This window comes from Oryx dammah, unplaced genomic scaffold (genome assembly GCF_014754425.2).
Source record: "Oryx dammah isolate SB20612 unplaced genomic scaffold, SCBI_Odam_1.1 HiC_scaffold_24, whole genome shotgun sequence".
Lineage (NCBI taxonomy): Eukaryota > Metazoa > Chordata > Mammalia > Artiodactyla > Bovidae > Oryx > Oryx dammah.
Window position 1 is genome coordinate 19,684,668 of NW_024070208.1, and position 19,283 is coordinate 19,703,950.

General features: G+C 37.6%; 1 long non-coding RNA gene across 3 annotated transcripts in view; it reads left to right on the top strand.

The window, feature by feature from the left end:
* The window catches only part of LOC120883075, a 31,159-nt gene extending 12,185 nt beyond the window's left edge, over positions 1 to 18,974 (top strand). For 2 of the 3 annotated variants that reach the window (XR_005725658.1, XR_005725656.1), the window contains one exon: positions 6,018 to 8,566. This is a non-coding gene — a long non-coding RNA (uncharacterized LOC120883075). Of the gene's footprint in view, positions 1 to 6,017; positions 8,567 to 15,976 lie in introns of those variants that run through there. The other variant, XR_005725657.1, reaches the window with a different exon arrangement.
* The last annotated feature ends 309 nt before the right edge of the window (positions 18,975 to 19,283 follow it).

Sequence of the window (19,283 nt, forward strand, 5' to 3'; positions counted from 1 at the left end):
TGGTTTTTCCAGTGGTCATGTATGGATGTGAGAGTTGGACTGTGAAGAAAGCTGAACACTGAAGAATTGATACTTTTGAAGTGTGGTGTTGGAGAAGACTCTTGAGAGTCCCTTGGACTGCAAGGAGATCCAACCAGTCCATTCTGAAGGAGATCAGCCCTGGGATTTCTTTGGAAGGAATGATGCTGAAGCTGAAACTCCAGTACTCTGGCCACCTCATGCTAAGAGTTGACTCAATGGAAAAGACTCTGATGCTGGGAGGGATTGGAGGCAGGAGGAGAAGGGGACAACCCAGGATGAGATGGCTGGATGGCATCACTGACTCGATGGACGTGAGTCTGAGTGAACTGTGGGAGTTGGTGATGGAAAGGGAGGCCTGGCGTGCTGCGATTCATGGGGTCGCAAAGAGTCGAACACGACTGAGTGACTGAACTGCCTGACAGTTATTAATGGTAATATTTATTAAAGAAGTATGAATTACTCTGCTCCCAACCCATTACAATAAGGATACTTGGAAAGAGATAAACCCATTTGTTTCAGTTATCTAACTTCTAAATAATTAGTGTGAAAGTGTTGACCTCAGATATATTAAATATAGTGTTCTGAAATATTGTTTTAAAATAATTTAAATTTTCTTAGTAAAGGCAAGTTAGCCTATTCGTGTTTGGAATCATAGACTTCTATTAGGTAAAGCACACCTATTTTGTGCTTTAACTAATAGAAGTCTATGATTCGAAGGGCTTCCCTGGTGGCTCAGAGGTTAAAGCATCTGCCTGCATAGCAGGAGACCTGGGTTCGATCCCTGGGTCGGAAAGATCCCCTGGAGAAGGAAATGGCAACACACTCCAGTATTCTTGCCTGGAGAATCCCATGGATGGAGGAGCCTGGTGGGCTACAGTCCTCGGGGTCACAAAGAGTCGGACACGACTGAGCGACTTCACTCACTTCACACCTATTTGTAGTTGCCCCCTGGAGCTGCTGAGAACAAATTCATTCCCATCTATATGTGATAACCCCTTAAGTATGACCATTAGTATTTTCAACCATGAGAACAACTGAACCTCTACTCTCCAAATATCCTTAGTTTCTTTAGTGGCTTATGATTTTAAACACTTCTTACTCTTGGTTCCCTTTTCTGGTTATTCTCCAGTTTAACAGAGCCCATCTCAAAAAGTAACACCCCAAATGGTAGATCATGTACCACATATGGCCTGAAATACACAGGGGTCGGCTAACTTTTTGTCTAGCCATTAAAATGTGTGTATTTGAGGAACAATTTAAATAATATAAAGGACTGGTAAATAACAAAAATGGGTATATTCTTGACTCTGTGTCAAAGGAAAATTGAAGGGATTTAATAAATAAACTTCACATTGAGTGAAGTGGTAAAGAAAGTGCAGGAGACACGGGAGATGTGGGTTCGATCCCTGGGTCAGGAAGATACTCTGGAGGAGGAAACAGCAACCCACCTCAGTATTTCTGTCTGGAAAATCCCATGGACAGAGGAACCTGGTGGGCTACAGTCCATGGGGTCTCAAAGAGTCAGACATGACTGAGTACACGATAAGTAAACTTTACAATGAGTAAAAATCATTTAATAGCTTTCTCGGAGGCTTTCTTGACTTGGGAAGAGCCTTTTCCTAGAAGGTGAGGAGGACAAGAATCTATTGACATTCATTTCTTACTCATTTCTGGTAAACAGAAGTCAAATTGGAACTCTCTGGGCTCTAGGAGATATGACTGGGGCCATGTGACCAGTTTGGCTTCATGCTACATTTCTATTATTAATATGTAAAAAGTTATTTCTTATAGGAGAAATATATAGGGAAATAAGGAGAATAAAATACCTCACGTTCTCTTTTGGCAAAGAAATGCTTACGTGTTTTAAACAAATTAACTTTTTAAGGCAGCTCTGAAGAAGTAATTTATTTTAAATAGGTGAACAGTTTATAGCTCTTATGGGAACACTTTTTCCTTACTTTTCTTCATCATAGGATTAGGCCCTATGTTTTTAATTTAAGTCCTTTAATTTTTGCTGTTAACATTTAATTTACTTGATGACCCCATACTGTTAACTTTTGACCCAGTGAACTTGGATGGTATATACAGACCTCATAGCTAATTTTAAAGAAACCCTTAAAGAAAAATAATGTTTGAAGTGAAACAGAAGATTAAATTCATGTCAATGTTCCATGTAGAGAAGTAGTACACGTATACTTAACCAAAGAACTTTTTTCCCCTTTTGGAAGATGTATTTTTATAAACATGGGGTTTTTACAATTAGATGTTTATGCTGTTGGCAAAACAACCCAAAACTGGTGTGACTTAACTGCAGTACTTCTAATAAACTGCGAAACCACTGATAGAGTATAGTAGATAGGAAACCTTTTCCTGACAAGAAATTCTTATAGCATGTAGCTAAATCTAATGGTCCTTTCATCTATCTCTGCTTATACTCAGTCTCCTTTCTTGTTATATAAAATTGAGATTCCTAAAGTTTAATCCTTAGATGTGAAAAATGTTAGCACACATCAGTTTCAGTTGAGTCACTCAGTTGTGTCTGACTCTTTGCGACCTCATGGACTGCACCACACCAGGCTTCCCTGTCCATCACCAACTCCCAGAGCTTGCTCAAACTCATGTCCATCGAGTTGGTGATGCCATCCAACCATCTCACCCTTTGTCGTCCCCTTCTCCTGCCTTCAATCTTTCCCAGCATCAGGGTCTTTTCCAATGAGCCAGTTCTTCACATCGGGTGGCCAAAGTATTGGAGCTTCAGCTTCAGCATCAGTCCTTCCAATGAATATTCAGGACTGATCTCCTTTAGGATGGACTGGTTGGATCTCCCTGCAGTTCAAGGGACTCTCAAGAGAATTCTCCAAGACCACAGTTCAAAAGCATCAATTCTTTGGCGCTCAGCTTGTTTTTTAGTCCAACTCTCACATCCATACATGACTATTGGAAAAACCATAGCTTTGATTAGATGGACCTTTGTGGCAAAGTAATGTCTCTCCTTTCAATATGCTTCTAGGTTGGTCATAGCTTTTCTTCCAAGGAGCAAGTGTCTTTTAATTTCATGGCTGCAGTTACCATCTGCAGTGATTTTGGAGCCCCCCCAAAATAAAGTCTGTCACTGTTTCCAGTGTTTCTCCATCTGTTTGCCATGAAGTGATGGGACTGGATGCCATGATCTTAGTTTTCTGAATGTTGAGTTTTAAGCCTGCTTTTTCACTCTCCTCTTTCACTTTCATCAAGAGGCTCTTTAGTTCTTCTTTGCTTTAGTTGTTAATTATAATGAAGTTCAAAGCTTCTTCTAAATTACTTGATGTAAAGATACTTTATGTATAACTTTTATTTGCCCTTAAAACTGGATCTGCATACTTACTTTTGAACATTTCCTCCCTAATTATAAAATAGTATATGAGTCCTGTCATTTATCAAACTGTGTAAAATGCAGCTTAATCATTACTATGGATAATTTCAAATATGTCACATTTACTTTATTCAAAAATGAACAGAGAGTTAAGCAATAACTGCTGTGTGCTAACTACCATTAGGTACAGGGGTATTAACAAGGCTTTCTGGAAGTAGTGCAAGCTATATGTGTTTCTATATAAACAGTCAGAGGGCTTCCCTGATGGCTCAGTGGTAAAGAATCTGCCTGCCAATGTAGGAGACCTGGGTTTGATTCCTGGGTTGGGAAGATCTCCTGGAGAAGGAAATGGCAACCTACTCCAGTGTTCTTGCCTGGGAAATCCCATGGACAGAGGAGCCTGGTGGGCTATAGTCCATGGGATCGCAGTGAGTTGGATATGGCTTGCTGCTGCTACTGCTGCTAAGTCGCTTCAGTTGTGTCCAACTCTGTGTGACCCCATAGACCGCAGCCCACCAGGATAAGGATATGGCTTAGTGACTAAATAACAACATAAAAGCTTCATGGTTTGCTAGTAAGATAACATGATTGTTGTTCCATAGTGTAAATACTAGAAGGAGTGTTAGAAAATGTGATTTTATTGTATTTTTTAAATAAATGGAAGTATTTTTCTGTAGTTTTATAGCCATGGAGGGAAATAATGAGATTTTGTGCTAGGATATTATGCCTGGAATAGAGATAAGAGTCTTGAATGACTCCCTGGTCCCCAGCTTGGTTGTACGGTACAGTTTTACTGGAATAGAGACAAATGGAGGAGGAATGGGGCTTCTATGTATGTGTGTATATGTAAAAGTGTGAAATGGAAAACTAGGAAAGAGGAGGGAGATGAGAAACTCAGTGAAGACGTACTGAATATGGAAGATTAAGTGCCAGTGGGGTATCCATGTAGAGATGTTCACTAGGGAGCTTGGCATCTATGTGTCTGAGGCTGAAGAGAAAGGCCTGGGCTGAAGGCAGGTATCATTAAATAGGTGATAGTTAAAATCAGGGGATGCCATTGCTCATAGATATGAAATATATGGAGAGGAAATGAGAACCAGCATTAGTAAATGAGCAGTTTAAGAGGAGGAAGATAAAGCACTGATAAGAAATAGCAGAGGAAGGGAAGGGAGCACCAACGGAGCTGTGCTTGAGAAGCCGATGAGAGAGAAGATTCAGAAGGAAAGAAGTCAGGAGGGTCAGACAGTAAACACGAGTGGAATAAACTGAAAAACATGATGGTAATTTTGTTATTAGTAGTGTTTGCCAGAATGTTTGCAGTGCACATTCAGTGTACTGATGGTAGCAGAATTCTGTTTGTGTTGAGTTGAAAAGTATCTTAAAATTGAGAGAGGTTCTATTAAATTTATATTATTCCAAATCTCAGCTCTCTCTCTCTTTTTTTGGTCGCGCCATGCAGCTTGAGGAATCTTAGTTCCCTGAGCAGTGATCAAACCCAGGGACCCAGCAGTGAAAGCGCTGAGTCTTAACCACTGGACTGCCAGGGAATTTCCAAAACTTTTCATCTCTTATTCAAAATAGAATTGAAGAATGATAGTTGTAGGGAAGAAGTTAAAAGATAGAGGAGGAGATTCTACAGTGAAGAGAGTTTAACATATTTATAAACTGTGAGGAAGAGAGGGCAGAGAGGAGAGATTAAAAAGAGAAGGGATTAAAAAAAATAGGGATAAAGGTAAAGCCTTAAGAGATGAGGAAATATTCAATACCGGAATCAAGGGTGTAAGTAGAGGAACTGAGCTGGAAAAGAAAAGGAAGAATACTTCTTCCTCTGAGATTAGAGAGGAGGCAAAGATGGTTACATGTGTAACTTAAATTGTGGGACTGAAATGGAGATTTATTTTGATTTTTTTTTCTGATAAAGGAAACATAAAAGATAAATACATAGGTGAGTTTAAGTAAAAGTATAATACATGCTATAAGGAATGGGAGAGGGAGCAAGGTTATAAGCAGGAGAAATTGATGAACCTGGGAATCTAGGCTGGATAGGAAATGACGTGAAAGATTGTGGTTTGAAGGAAAATGGAATAGTTGAGAATTGAGGTTAAAATAAGGTAAGAAAGCAGGTGTTAAGGGAGTAAATGGAGTGAATACATTTTCACACCTGTTTTTGTTCATATGTATTTCTGAGCAAAAGGTATTCAACTATAATATACTTTAATGACTGAATAAGTATTCTATTATAGAATATTAGGTTATAAAATAAGCAGTTTCTTATTTGGGAGTCTTTTTATTGATTCCTGCCGATTTTTCTCTCCTGGTAAAAGGAACAATAAAATAATTAAATTTTTGACTTATTTCCTTAGGATGCAATCTTAGAATTGGATTTTCTGGTAGGTCTTCATAATGAGCCTTTTTATTTTGGGGCTTCCCTGGTGGCTCAGATGGTAAAGAATCTCCCTGCAATACAGGAGACCAGGGTTTGACCCCTGGGTTGGGAAGATCCCCTGGAGATGGAAATGACTATCCACTCCAGCATTCTTGCCTGGAGAATGTCATGGACTGAGGAGCCTGGTGGGCTACAGTCCATGGGGTTGCAGAGTCAGATGTGACTGAGTGACTAACACTTTTTCTATCTTTATTTTAGGCCTATTTCTAACAGGCTTGTTTATGTGCATTCTTACTCTATCCTGGACTGGAATCAGAAAATTGGACAATGTTGCAGGTTCTGATTGATGCAGGCACACTGACCAGCCAAAGTGAGAATTGGTAAGTAAAAGTCCTCCTTCACGGGAATAGTGATGGGTGTTTTAAAAACTTGGAATCAAGTATACTTTTTATGAGTACAATAAGAAATGATTCATGAGCTGAATAACAGGATATAGTGGTCAATTTAGAAATACATATTGAAATTAAATAAAAATCTCTATGAATAGCCTACATTTGTTGACAGCATCCAATTTTAGGAAAGGTTTTAAAAAATCATGAATAATCATCAAAGTCACTGCTCCTCAGACTTTTCCACAAAAGTTTGGTTAATAGCAGAGAAGAGTGAATAACTGCCCCAAAATCTGGGTCCCAAGATAGAATTTTCTTTAGTTTTGTGCTTTGTCTTAAATTTTAAATGAAAGTGCATTATATACCACAATAGTCCTATGGTTAATATAAATATAATGCTTATAATTTTTTTCAAAATCTCTGAGTAAAATTGATATTTTAGAAAATGATCCAAGTTTATTCAGCTTTTAAAACCCTGGAATGCTTAAAGTTCCCATTGCCCAAAGCTGGACTTATACAGGCAAGGTTCTAGGCTATTTCATGCTTGTACAATACATTCGTTTTCAGTTCTTTCTCCTACAGTTTAGCCAAGGCTATTTATATAGTATATGGCAGGGAATTGATTAATTAATGTTTACCCACATTGAAACTGAGTGTTACAGAAACTGAAAATTCAGAGTGAAATTTCAACAGACTACACTACAAGAAATGTTAAAGAAGTCCTTCAGATAGAAGGGAAATGATACCAGGTGGAAATACAGATTTACACAAAGGGATGATAAGCACTGGAAAAGGTAACTATGTAAGATTTTTTCCTATTTACTTCTCTTTTAAGATAATCAACTGTTTAAAAAAATAATATTATGGGGGTTACAACATGCACAAGTAAAATATATGAAAACAATAGCACAAAGTCCAGGAAGGGAAAAAAAAAAGTATGATATTTGCTGTACATATAGTAGTGTAATATCACTTGGAAGTAGACTGATAAGTTATATATAAACCCTAAAACAACCAGTAGAATAATAAAACAATATTAGATAGTAAGCCAACAAATGAGAAAAAATGGAACCATAAAAAATTCAATCTGAAAAAAGGCATAAAAAGGAAAAAAGGAACAATAAACAAATGGAACATAGGATAAATAGAGCAAACAGGAAACAGCAAGATGATAGACTTATATCTAAGCATATCAATAATCACATTAAATGTAAGTGATCTAAAAATCCTCATTAAAAGGCAGAGATGATCAGATTGGATAAAAGCAAAACACTTTATATACAAAACCACAACAATGTTAAGAATGAAAGGATGGAAAATACCATGCTGATGCTGACATTAGTCAAAAGAAAACTGGTGTGGCTAGATTAACATAGTGAAAGAAGTAAGATTTCAAAGTGTTAAGATTTCAAAATATTATGAGAGATAATGAATGTCATTTCATGATAGTAAATGGGCCAGTTAATCAGGAATACATAACAATCCTAAATGTTTATGCCCTAAATAACAGTTGATTCACAATAAATGAAGCAAAAACTGGTAGAACTGCAAGGAGAAAAAGAAAAATCTACGATTATAGTCGGAGATTTCAGTACGCCTCTTTTAATAATTGCTTGAAAAAGTTGAAGTCTAACAAGGATGTAATAAACTTAAATAACACTATCCAGCAATATTACCTAATTGACTTCCTAGAACATTCCACTTAAAATAGCAGAATACACCTTCCCTTTCAAGTATACAAGAAACGTTGACCCAGAGTGAGAATATTCTAGGCCAGGGGTCAGCAAACTATTGCCCTACTGCCAAATCTAGCTTGGTTTTATATTGCCCCATGAACTAAGAATGGTTTTCATGTTTTGAAAGGTTTCTTGGAAAAACAGAAAAAATTTTTGACAGAGTTTTTGGCCTGCAAAGGTTAGATTATTTACTTCCTGATCCTTTACAGAAAAAGCTTTCTGATCTCTGTTTTAGGTCATAAAATATGTCCCAGTATATTTTAAAGGATCCAAATCATGCAAAGTATATTATGGCCACAAAGGAATTAAATAAGAAATAAGTAACAGAAAGCTAACTGGAAAACCCCTAATATTTTGAAACAAATATAATCCATTGATTAAAGGACTCAAAAATGAAATCAGAAAGAGTTTTGAACGAATTCTGAATAAATGAAATGCCTGTATTAGAATATACCAAAAAAAAAAAAAACCCTCAAAGCAATGACCTCAAGTTAAGAAGAGCAAATTAAACACAAAGAAGCAAAAAAAAAAAATCATGAAATAATTTAGATTGAAGTGGAAATCACTGAAATGGAAAACAAAAATCAATTGAGAATATCTGTGTGATGAAAGCTTGGTTTGTTGAGGTCAGTAAAACTGATAAACCTTTAGCCGGACTGGTAGGAAAAAAAAAAAAAAAAGATAAGACACATATCAGGAAGATTGGTAATCAGGAATAAGAGAGGTGACATCATTACAAATTCTACAGGTACTTAAAGGATGATAAGGGAATATTGTGAACAACTTTAGGCAAACAACAACAGCAATTTAGATGAAATGGCCAAAGTCCTTGAAAGATTACAAATTACTAAGCTTACTCAAGAAGAAATAGATATAATAGAAGAAATAGATAACCTAAATTGTCATTTTTGTGTTGAATTATTAGTTTAAAATATTCCTTCAGGGACTTCCCTAGTGGTCCAGTGGTTAAGAATCTACCTTGCAATGCAGGGGACAGGTCCAGTCCCTAGTTGGGGAAGTAAGATCCCACATGCTTCAGAGCAACTAAGCCCACACCACAACTACTGAACCTGATGCAGCCAAATAAATAAATAATTTATATACATAAATTCCCTTTTTCCCTGGAGAAGGAGATGGCAACCCACTCCAGTATTCTCGCCTGGAGAATCCCATGGACGGAGGAGGAGCTTGGTGGGCTACAGTCCACGGGTCGCAAAGAGTCGGACATGATTGAGCGACTTCACTTTCACTTTATATATATATATATATATTCCTACAAAGAAAACTTTTGGTCTATAGGGCTTCACTGACAAATCCTTCCAAAACATTTAGGAAAAGAAAAATAATACCAGTTACACATAAACTCTTACAGAAAAGTGAAGAGGAGCGAATACTTCCAAACTTGTTCTTGGAGGCCAGCATTACCCTGATACCCAAATACTCTGAAGACATAACAAGAAAACTCAGGCCAGTCTTCTTCATAAACATAAATTGAAAAATCCTAAACAAAATTTTATCAAATAAAATCCAACCATATATAAGAAGGATAGTATTGGGTTTATCTCAAGAATGTAGGATTGGTTTTAACATTAAAATATCAATGAGTATAATTCACCATTTTAAACTAAAAAAGAAAAACTGATTATCTTAATAGATGCAGAAAAAAACGTGTGACAAAACCCAGTATTCATTCCTGATTTTAAAAAACTCAGCAAACTTGGAATGCAAGGGTTTTTCTTCAGTCAGATAAAAGGTTTATCTACGCAAAACCTAAAATAACCTTGTATCTACTGATGAAAGATGGCATGCTTTCTCCCTGAGATCAGGAACAATCTGGAACAAGGACTTCTGCCCTTACCACTTTTATTCAGTATTGAAAGTTCTGACCAGTACAATCAGGAAAGAAAAAAAAAATTCATATTGGAAAAGAGGAAATAAAACTGACATAATCATCTATCTAGGATTCCCAGGTGGCTCAGTGGTAAAGAATCTGCCTGCAATGAAGGAGATGTGAATTTGATCCCCGAGATGGGAAGATCTGGAGAAGGGAATGGCAACCCACTCCAGTATTCTTGCCTGGGAAATCCCATGGACAGATGAGCCCGACAGGCTGCAGTCCATGGGGTCACAACAAGTCAGACTGAGCAACTAAACAACAATAAATCACGAATCTCTTCCTCTTGGTGGAACTGGTGAAGAGCTACTAGGATAACTTGAGTTTAGCAAGACAGTGGGATATAAAATCAGTATCTAATAATCATTTGTATTTCCACATTCTAGCACCAAAGAATTGGAAGTGTAAAAAATATACAGCATTTACAGTAGCATAAAAAATAAGTTCTTATGAGTAAATCTGAAAAAAGGCATGAAAGTCCTGAAAACTGGAAAGACCAAATAGCGCTAAGAAGAATGAAAGGTGACTTAAGTAACTGGAGAGATTCACTTCCAGTTTACCTCATGGGTTTATATTAATATGTCTGTTCTCCTCAAATTGATCTAAAGGTTCAATACATTCAAATCAAAATTCTAGTAGGCTTAAAAAAGTTAAGCTGATTCTAAAATTAATTCATATAGAAATGCAAAAGATCTAGGATAGCCAATTTTTATTTATTTGTTTATATATTGTTTTTAGGTAACTCTTGGAGGCAAAGTAGATTTTTAGTTAAGAAAAGTAGCAGAATCAAACAGATCTGGACTTAAATCCTAGCTCTGCCTACTTACTATCTACAGATAATCCAAGGAAACAAAGTCTTTTAATTTTATTCATTAAGTTTATTATCCTCACTCACTAAGGGGTCTGCTAAAAGGGAGAGAATGTTTAGTAAAGGGCATCTTTGACCTGAAGGAAAGAGTTCCAAAGCCAGGTTACTTCTTTTGAAATTGCTACCTCATCATACACAGCCGTTTGATGTTGTCTATTGTGTTCCCTTTTTAGCCCAAAGGGTTTCAATCTGTTTTCTATATAATAATGGCTTTCACATGTACATCAACAGGCCCAACAGGTTATCAAGAAAGCTTGAGTCCTCTGTCTTCTAATGATATCCTGCTTAGATCTGACATTAGTTTCATTTTTTTCCTTCAAGCTATTTTTTCCAAATTTCTTGGCTATTGTTGGTGGTAACACAAATTTTGGAACCTTAAAACTTGTAATCTTAGGTTATGTCTTTCTTTCTTTACTTCCCATAGGTAAACAGTTGGTAAACTTGTTAGTTCTTCTAGTACTTCTCTATATTGCTAATTAATACGTTCTTTTGCATTTTGAAAATTGCCCATTTAATCCAAGCTCTTAATTGTCATTTATTTTGTAGCCTCTTGTATTGTGGCTTCCCTTGTAGCTCAGTCGGTAAAGGATCTGCCTGCAGTGCAGGAGACCTGGGTTCAATCCCTGGGTTGGGAAGATCCCCTGGAGAAGGAAATGGCAACCCACTCCAGTATCCTTGCCTGGAAAATCTCATGGACAGAGGAGCCTGGTGGGCTGCAGTCCATGGGGTTACGCAGAGTTGGACACGACTGAGCAACTAACACTTGCATTGCAGCCTCTTGTAGTCTCCCTAGCCCCCCATCCCATCTTATCCTCTTGCCCACTAGCTTACACAAAACACAGAATACTTTCCATCAAACAGTCTGTAAAGAAGCATTGCCGGATGAATTAAAAAAACCTTATTAAGTATCAGTAGCAAAAAGGAATTTACATGGAGTCTCCTTTCAGCGATTCTACCCGAAAGGAGGAGAGCAGAACCTTCAGGAATTTAATCACAACTCAGATACCAAGTGGGAGATGTTTCTGGCAAGAGACTGATAATATATGATAGTAACCACTGGAAAGATAAAAGGAGCCATAAAATTGAACTTCCCACTAGCCATTCTTTTCCTTTTTGCTCTCTGCACACTTCAGCTGGGAATCTTTATGCAGGTAATAGTTATTTGACTTGTATTATTCTGGTTGTAATAAAGTTATATCTAAGAGGCTAAGAGAGCTGACCAACTGAGAAGGAAAAGCAGTTTGTTCTGACCATAATGACAAAAGGAGTTCAAGGCACATCAAACATTTTTCTCCCATTTAGAAACATCCTAGTATTTAAGCATATAAATACTTGGGCTTCCAAGTGGCTCAGATGGTAAAGTGTGTGCCAGCAATGCGGGAGACCTGGGTTCGATCACTGGGTCGGGAAGATCCCCTGGAGAAGAAAATGGCAACCCACTCCAGTACTCTTGCCTGGAAAATTCCATGGATGGAGGAGCCTAGTAGGCTACCGTCCATGAGATCGCAAAGAGTCAGACACGACTGGGCAACTTCACTTTCTTTAAGCACACAGGTGGCTCAGATGGTAAAGAATCTGCCTGCAATGCTGGAGACTGAGTTTGATCCCTGGGTTGGGGAGATCCCCTGGAGATCTGGCAACTCGTTTCAGTATTCTTACCTGGAAAATTTCATGGACAGAGGAGCCTGGCGAACTATAATCCATGGAGTTGCAAAGAGTCGGATATGACTGAGTGACTAACACTTTTTACTTTAGTATTTAAGACTAGTATTTAATTTCTACTCTCTTATTTGTGTTCTCTATTCCCATCACGTCTGTGAGATGACCTGCCTGGTCCTGCTCTGTAGTAGGTTTGTATAGTGTTGCATCTCTAGAGCCTTGAACAGTGCCTAGCATATAACATATAGGAAGCACTTAGTAAATATGGTATTTGATGAATAAATGATTGGTTATTTTTTCTCTCTGGGAATCCAAACCCATCAGCACTTTCAAAATATCTGTGTAAGATTTTCTGATTCCACTAAACTTCTGTCCATTATCCATCTAGTTTTAAGTTACTTCATTTTCCACATCCCCATAGCAATTATTTGTAGCTTGTACTTGATTAGTGTATTCTTATTATGTTACTTTTCACATATTCCTGTATCTATTTTATGTATGTTGTATTTTCAACTAGAAGATAATGCCTCAAATGTCAAATACCATATATGCAGCTCAGCAGTGCCTCGTGTGCCGCGGAAAGGTAGGCCCTCAATAGATAGGCAGGCTACCTCCTTATGAAACATTCTCTGGGGTCTGTGTGAAAAGAAGTTTAGATACATAGGTTCTGTTTTGTTTTGTTTTTTCCTCATATATTGTATGACTTTGAGTTAATTCATTCCTTCAGTGTTGGTTTAAGAACAAGGTCAGGAATGGTTTCCTAAAGAAAAACATTTTAGACTTAGAGCAGCATTTATATGTTGGTAACATTTCTCCAGAAATATTTAAGGTAATACACAAACTGGACTGGTCAATTTTAATCTTTTTCTTGGAATTTCCATAGAAAAGTTCAGGTAGCAGAGACACTGAAATAGTGTTACACAGAAAATACTAACTGTAGAAAGAACCATAGTTTCTTCATAGGGAAGTCAGAGATAATATCGTGAAGTTTTGCACTACTTCAACAACTCCTTAGTTATCTCACAACAGAATTAATGCAGGGAAACACATTCAAGGAGTTACTGAAGATCGGAATAAGATGGTACCAACTGTAAAAATGCTTTCTGTAATGGGATTTCAAGTATTTAAAGAGTCATTCACTCTCTGGCCTCCATCTGCACTGTCTTCTGGCAACAATAAAGTTGTGCAACCTATGCATGAAAGCAGTTTCTAACAATGCAAAATCAACAGCAGTTTCTTGGTCATTTCCATTCCCTCCTCCATGAAAATGAACAACATTTAGGTTAGTCCACGTATTTTTTCCATGCCCCCCAAAACTGTTAGGTTGCCAAAGAAAACTGATCAGGTAATGAATTACTGTTTGCCTTCATGTAGTTGGTCTAAGTACAAGATATATAAAATCAGACATTAACGTGGTAATATGAGAGGAAGAAAAACATCAAGCCATAGGATTGAGTTTTAGTTTTACTGACATTTATATATCATACTTCCTGTTTATGATTTCAGAAGTGCAGCCAGGCAGTGCTTCTGTGAAAAACTAAGTAACTGGGAACAGTTTTGAGGATTAAAATGGCAACTTACTGAAAAAAACCCCACTAAATTTACTGTTTATAGAATTACTATCTATGTTGTGTAAAAAAAAGCTGAATCTCTTCAGACATTATTTATTCATAAAAGGGAACATGATGGCCTTGTGCCTTTAAAACAAACAGCCCAGTTTTAAGTCTTAGTCCTGAATTTGAGTAGGTGATGGGATAATGAAACCAAGCCAACCTCCTTCTAATCTATATATCTTATACATATATATGTCTTTATACATATAGATGTATAAAAAAGGTAATTCTTGCAAACATTTGCTTTTTTCCCTCATTTTGAGATTTCAGTTGACTGTTGTTATGCATTAATTAACAACTAGTTCTGCCTGAAGGAGGGACCTGGGACCTGCCTCTTGAGAAATCTATATGCAGGTCAGGAAGCAACAGTTAGAACTGGACATGGAACAACAGACTGGTTCCAAATAGGAAGAGGAGTACATCAAGGCTGTATATTGTCACCCTGCTTATTTAACTTGTATGCAGAGTACATCATGAGAAACGCTGGGTTGGAGAAGCACAAGCTGGAATCAAGATTGCCGGGAGAAATATCGATAACCTCAGATATGCAGATGACACCACCCTTATGGCAGAAAGTGAAGAAGAACTGAAGAGCCTCTTGATGAAAGTGAAAGAGGAGAGTGAAAAAGTTGGCTTAATACTCAATATTCAGAAAACTAAGATCATGGCATCTGGTCCCATCACTTCATGGCAAACAGATGGGGAAACAAAGGAAACAGTGACAGACTTGACTGCAGCCATGAAATTAAAAGACGCTTGCTCCTTGGAAGTTATGATCAACCCAGACAGCATATTAAAAAGCAGAGACATTACTTTGCTAACAAAGGTCTGTCTCGTCAAGGCTATAGTCTTTTCAGTAGTCATGTATGGATGTGAGAGTTGGACTGTGAAGAAAGCTGAGCATTGAAGAATTGATGCTTTTGAACTATGGTGTTGGAGAAGACTCTTAAAGTCCCTTGGACTACAAGGAGATCCAACCAGTCCATCCTAAAGGAAATCAGTCCTGAATATTCATTGGAAGGACTGATATTGAAGCTGAAACTTCAATACTTTGGCCACCTGATGGGAAGTACTGACTCATTTGAAAAGACCCTGATGCTGGGAAAGATTGAAGGCAGGAGGAGAACGGGACGACAGAGGATGAGATGGTTGGATGGCATCACTGACTCAATGGACATGAGTTTGAGTAAACTCCAAGAGTTGGTGATGGACAGGGAGGCCTGGCGTACTGCAGTCTATGGGGTCGCAAAGAGTTGGACACGACTGAGTGACTGAACTGAAGGAGAGAAAGGGTAGAGATGAATCTAATTCTTAAGTAAAAGGCCTTTTCTTCCACTACTAACTTACTCTATTTGAAACATAATTATATGAGTTAATTTAATTTTGGCAATGACTTTAGAATCTCTGTGTGTATGTATATATGTGGAGAGAATGAGCACCCAAGTGGGCAGTGACTATTAACTAGGTATCAAAATCCATGCTCTCACTTCTGGGCCATACACATAAGTCTGTCTCCAGCCTCCCTTGCAGTTAGCTGTGGGCATGTGACTTAAGTTACAGCCACCAGAATGAGAATGGAAGTTAACATGTACTACTTGGAGTGTGTGTGTGTGTGTGTGTGTGCTTAGTCATGGTCCAACTCTTTGCAACACCATGTACTGTAGCCTTCCAGGCTCCTTTTGTCCATGGAATTTTCCAGGCAAGAATACTAGAATGGGTTGCCACCTCCTACTCCAGGGCATCTTCCCAACGCAGGGATTGAACCCATGCCTCCTGTATCTCCTGCGCTGGCAGGCAGATTCTTTACCACTGGTGTCACCTGGGAAGCCTCTCCCCTAAAAAACTCACTTTCCTACAGGCTGAAAGAGAAAAGACCCGTAGGGTGACCTTGGAACTTTGATTCTGAAAGACAGTATGGAAAGACCTTGAAAAGTAATTACTGTAGTGCTTGTTTATTTTAGCAAGAAATGTCCTTGAGCCATGATATATTTTGGTGTTGATCTGTTTTGGCAATTGGCCTTCCTTAATTAATTCAATATACAAAACTTGTATTTGCAGTGTCCATGTGTGACGTACAACTCCTGCAGGCAACATTTACACCCACAGTGTATGTCAGTGCCGTTTCCTGAAGCACAGTTAAGAGGCTACAGTATGGATACATATGGACATGTATAAACGTCCTCCTCAGACATTGTGCAACACTGTAGCTCTGTCAAACTAACTCCAGCTTCTCTCTTGGGTTTTATTTTGTAGGCGCATTAATTTGTGTAAAGACACTTCCCTTTTGTGTTTGTGGTAATAAATTAAGGTGGAATGGATCATCCAGTAAGAATCTTAAGGGGAAAATGTGTATTTAGGAACCAAAGCAGGTCTTTTTCTTAGAGTTGTTCAACTATAGCTAACTACAGGCTTTTCTTATAACCTGTTACCCTCCGGCCTGCGTTAGGCCAAAAGAGTGTGTTAGGAGCCTTCTTCCCCTCTGCTCGCCAAGCTTACTGTTATGAGTTATAAAAACTTTTCTGGGCTTCATTTTCCTTATCTGTAAGATGAGAGTTGGATTATATGACCCCAAAGATCCCTTCACTAAAATTCTACTATCTATAACTACAATGTCCATAGCTATTGGTAGAAATAATTGTTAATGTGAGTATTCTTTCAGATTCCAAATTGATACTATACAGGTGCTTAAAAGTAAGTTGAAGTTATGAAAAAGATATTTAACTTGTGGCAATTCACAATCCAAGAGGTACAACAGAGGTTCTACTCTTCTCCCAAACAAAAACTATTAAATTGGAAAGATTTTTAACTCACTCAGGATATTTTTTAGAGTAATTATAAAGCACTTTGTCACCTCTCTGATTCCTTTACTCTTTGGGTGAAGTATCAAAGCAGTGCAGAATTTGACATTTATTGAAATAATATATACCATATTACCAAAAAAAAACCCCCAAAATAGCAGATTGTGCAGTTGTTTGCTGAATTTAGCAGCTAAAAATTTAAGTTTTACTTCTAATTGTATACTTACGTTCTAATGTTTCAACATAATAACAATTAATGCTTTAACAAGTTCAGGATCATGGCCAAATCACCCAAGTCACAGTTAACTTTTGCCAGAGTTAACTAAGTCATATGTGGCTTAGTGCTAAATCACGTTTTTGTTATAGCTGACAAAAATGAATCTTTACCTGTTTGTCTGCTGGTAGGGATTTTAATCTCATGGATCTCAGCTTTGGTTAAAACTAAAAATATACATTATCCAGACTTGATGCAGGCACAGAATTGGCTTTAATTCACATTTTTTTGCTTTGGGAGAGCTGCAGAAATATGGCCTTCACTCAGGGGTGATGCTGTTTTAGAAAGGAGAAAGGACAGGCTGTAGATCGTTGTCTAAAGTGGAGTTTTTATGTTAAGAGAAAGCCATGTATAGGCTGGAGTAGATGAGAAGGAATCACAGGAACTTTTTTTTCTGCAAAAGGAACAAGACAGAGTGAGAGCCTGCCATACTCTTTTGAGTACCAGTAAAGTATGGGTTTTAAATATCTTTAGCTAATTGCAGAAATTAGGAAAACGATTTTTAAAACGAAGGCATACATAAATAAATTTTGGTATATCCATATGTCAGAATGCCATGCAGATGTTAAAAATATGTTTTCAAAAAATTAAATAACATGGGGAAATGACCATTATAAATGATAGATTCTTTATTGCTATCAAACAGGAATCAATCTTATTCTTTCCAACCTCTGTAATTCTTCATGCATTTCCTCTCCACCCCCAGTATAAATAGGAGGATAATGGAAGAAAGGTTTTAAGGACAGATGCATAGACAATGAATTTTAAAGCCAAAAGGGATTTTAGCCATCATTTAGTCAAAATTCATCATTTTGCAAGGGAGACTGACACCAGACTGACACCAGAAAATTAAACACCTTACCAAACATCTCAGTATCAGTATTGCCACTTGCTAAAACCTGGGTTTCCTTGCTCCCCAAATTTGGCACATTTTAAAGGTGGCTCAGTGATAAAGAATCCACCTGCCAATCCAGGAGATGTGGGTTTGATCCCTGAGTTGGGAAGATTGCCCTGAAGAAGGAAATGGCAGCCCACTCCAGTATTCTTGCCTAGAAAATTCCTTGGACAGAGGAACCTTGCAGGCTACAGTCCATGGGGTCACAAAGAGTCAGACACAACTGAGTGAGTGAGCACATACACACATCTTCTACTGTAATATGCTACAGCTGAGGTAGGGTCAGACTAGGTACTTTTGGCAAGGGAGTGTGCAGGGTACGAGGGAGTGAGTCATAAAATATCTAAAATATTTTAAATAAGATGAGTCATAAATAAGAGTCAAAAAATATCTGTAGAGATCCATTTCTTAATAATTCTAAATCTTCAATTTTTTAACTTAGTACCGCTTTAAAAATTTTGGGGGGGTGGAACTCAGATCACTTCTTTGTCTCACAGGAATAATACTGAGTAACAGAAGCGACTAGATTACAACTTATGACATTTACTTATTTGTTCATTTGCTTTTGCCTGTCTCTTCTACTAGGATATATTTTCCAGAAAGGCAGGCCTGTATCTTTTTGCTCCCTCCTAGCAACTGTTTGACATATAAAAGATGTTCAGTAAGTATTGAACATCTTTAATTAGTCGAGTGAATTAATAAATGGTAGTACTAAAAAGCAGTACTCCTTATTTACTTTGATTTCTTCTGGAGGTTTTTCCAAATTTTGTGATTCCTTCACAACTGTAAATTAATTTTAGAATTGGGTGAATGTGCCCCATTCATAGCTCTGCATTTCAGTCTAATACCTTTGAACTGTTTTATATTAATTTTGGTACTCTTAAACTCTTGTGCCAGCTTTGCCAGATTTGAGAATGACCATGATCTGTAATTTTATTTAGGTTTTTATCCACAGATGCATGTGTACACTTATTCCATGAATTAGTGATGTACATGTGAGATTAGTGGTGTACATGCAGGAGACCTGGGTTCAATCCCTGAGTCAGGAAGATCCCCTGGAGAAGGAAATGGCAGCCCACTCCAGTACTCTTGCCTGGAAAATCCCATGGACAGAGGAGCCTGGTAGGCTACAGTCCATAGGGTCATAAAGAGTCGGACATGACCGAGCAACTTCTCAATGTCAATGTCAAATGTGAGACTAAACTGATGAGTCTGGAGGCAACACTGCTGGGAGAGCATATTTGGAAATAGGAAAAAAGAAATGGTAATACCTTGAAAAATAGAAGCATTAGTAAACATTTAAACTCCTATCTCAAATTAAGTGTAAATTTTAAACCTGATGAAAAGAAGTAAATAATATTTTGAAGAGTGGATTTTTCCTTAAAGGTAAGATATTAA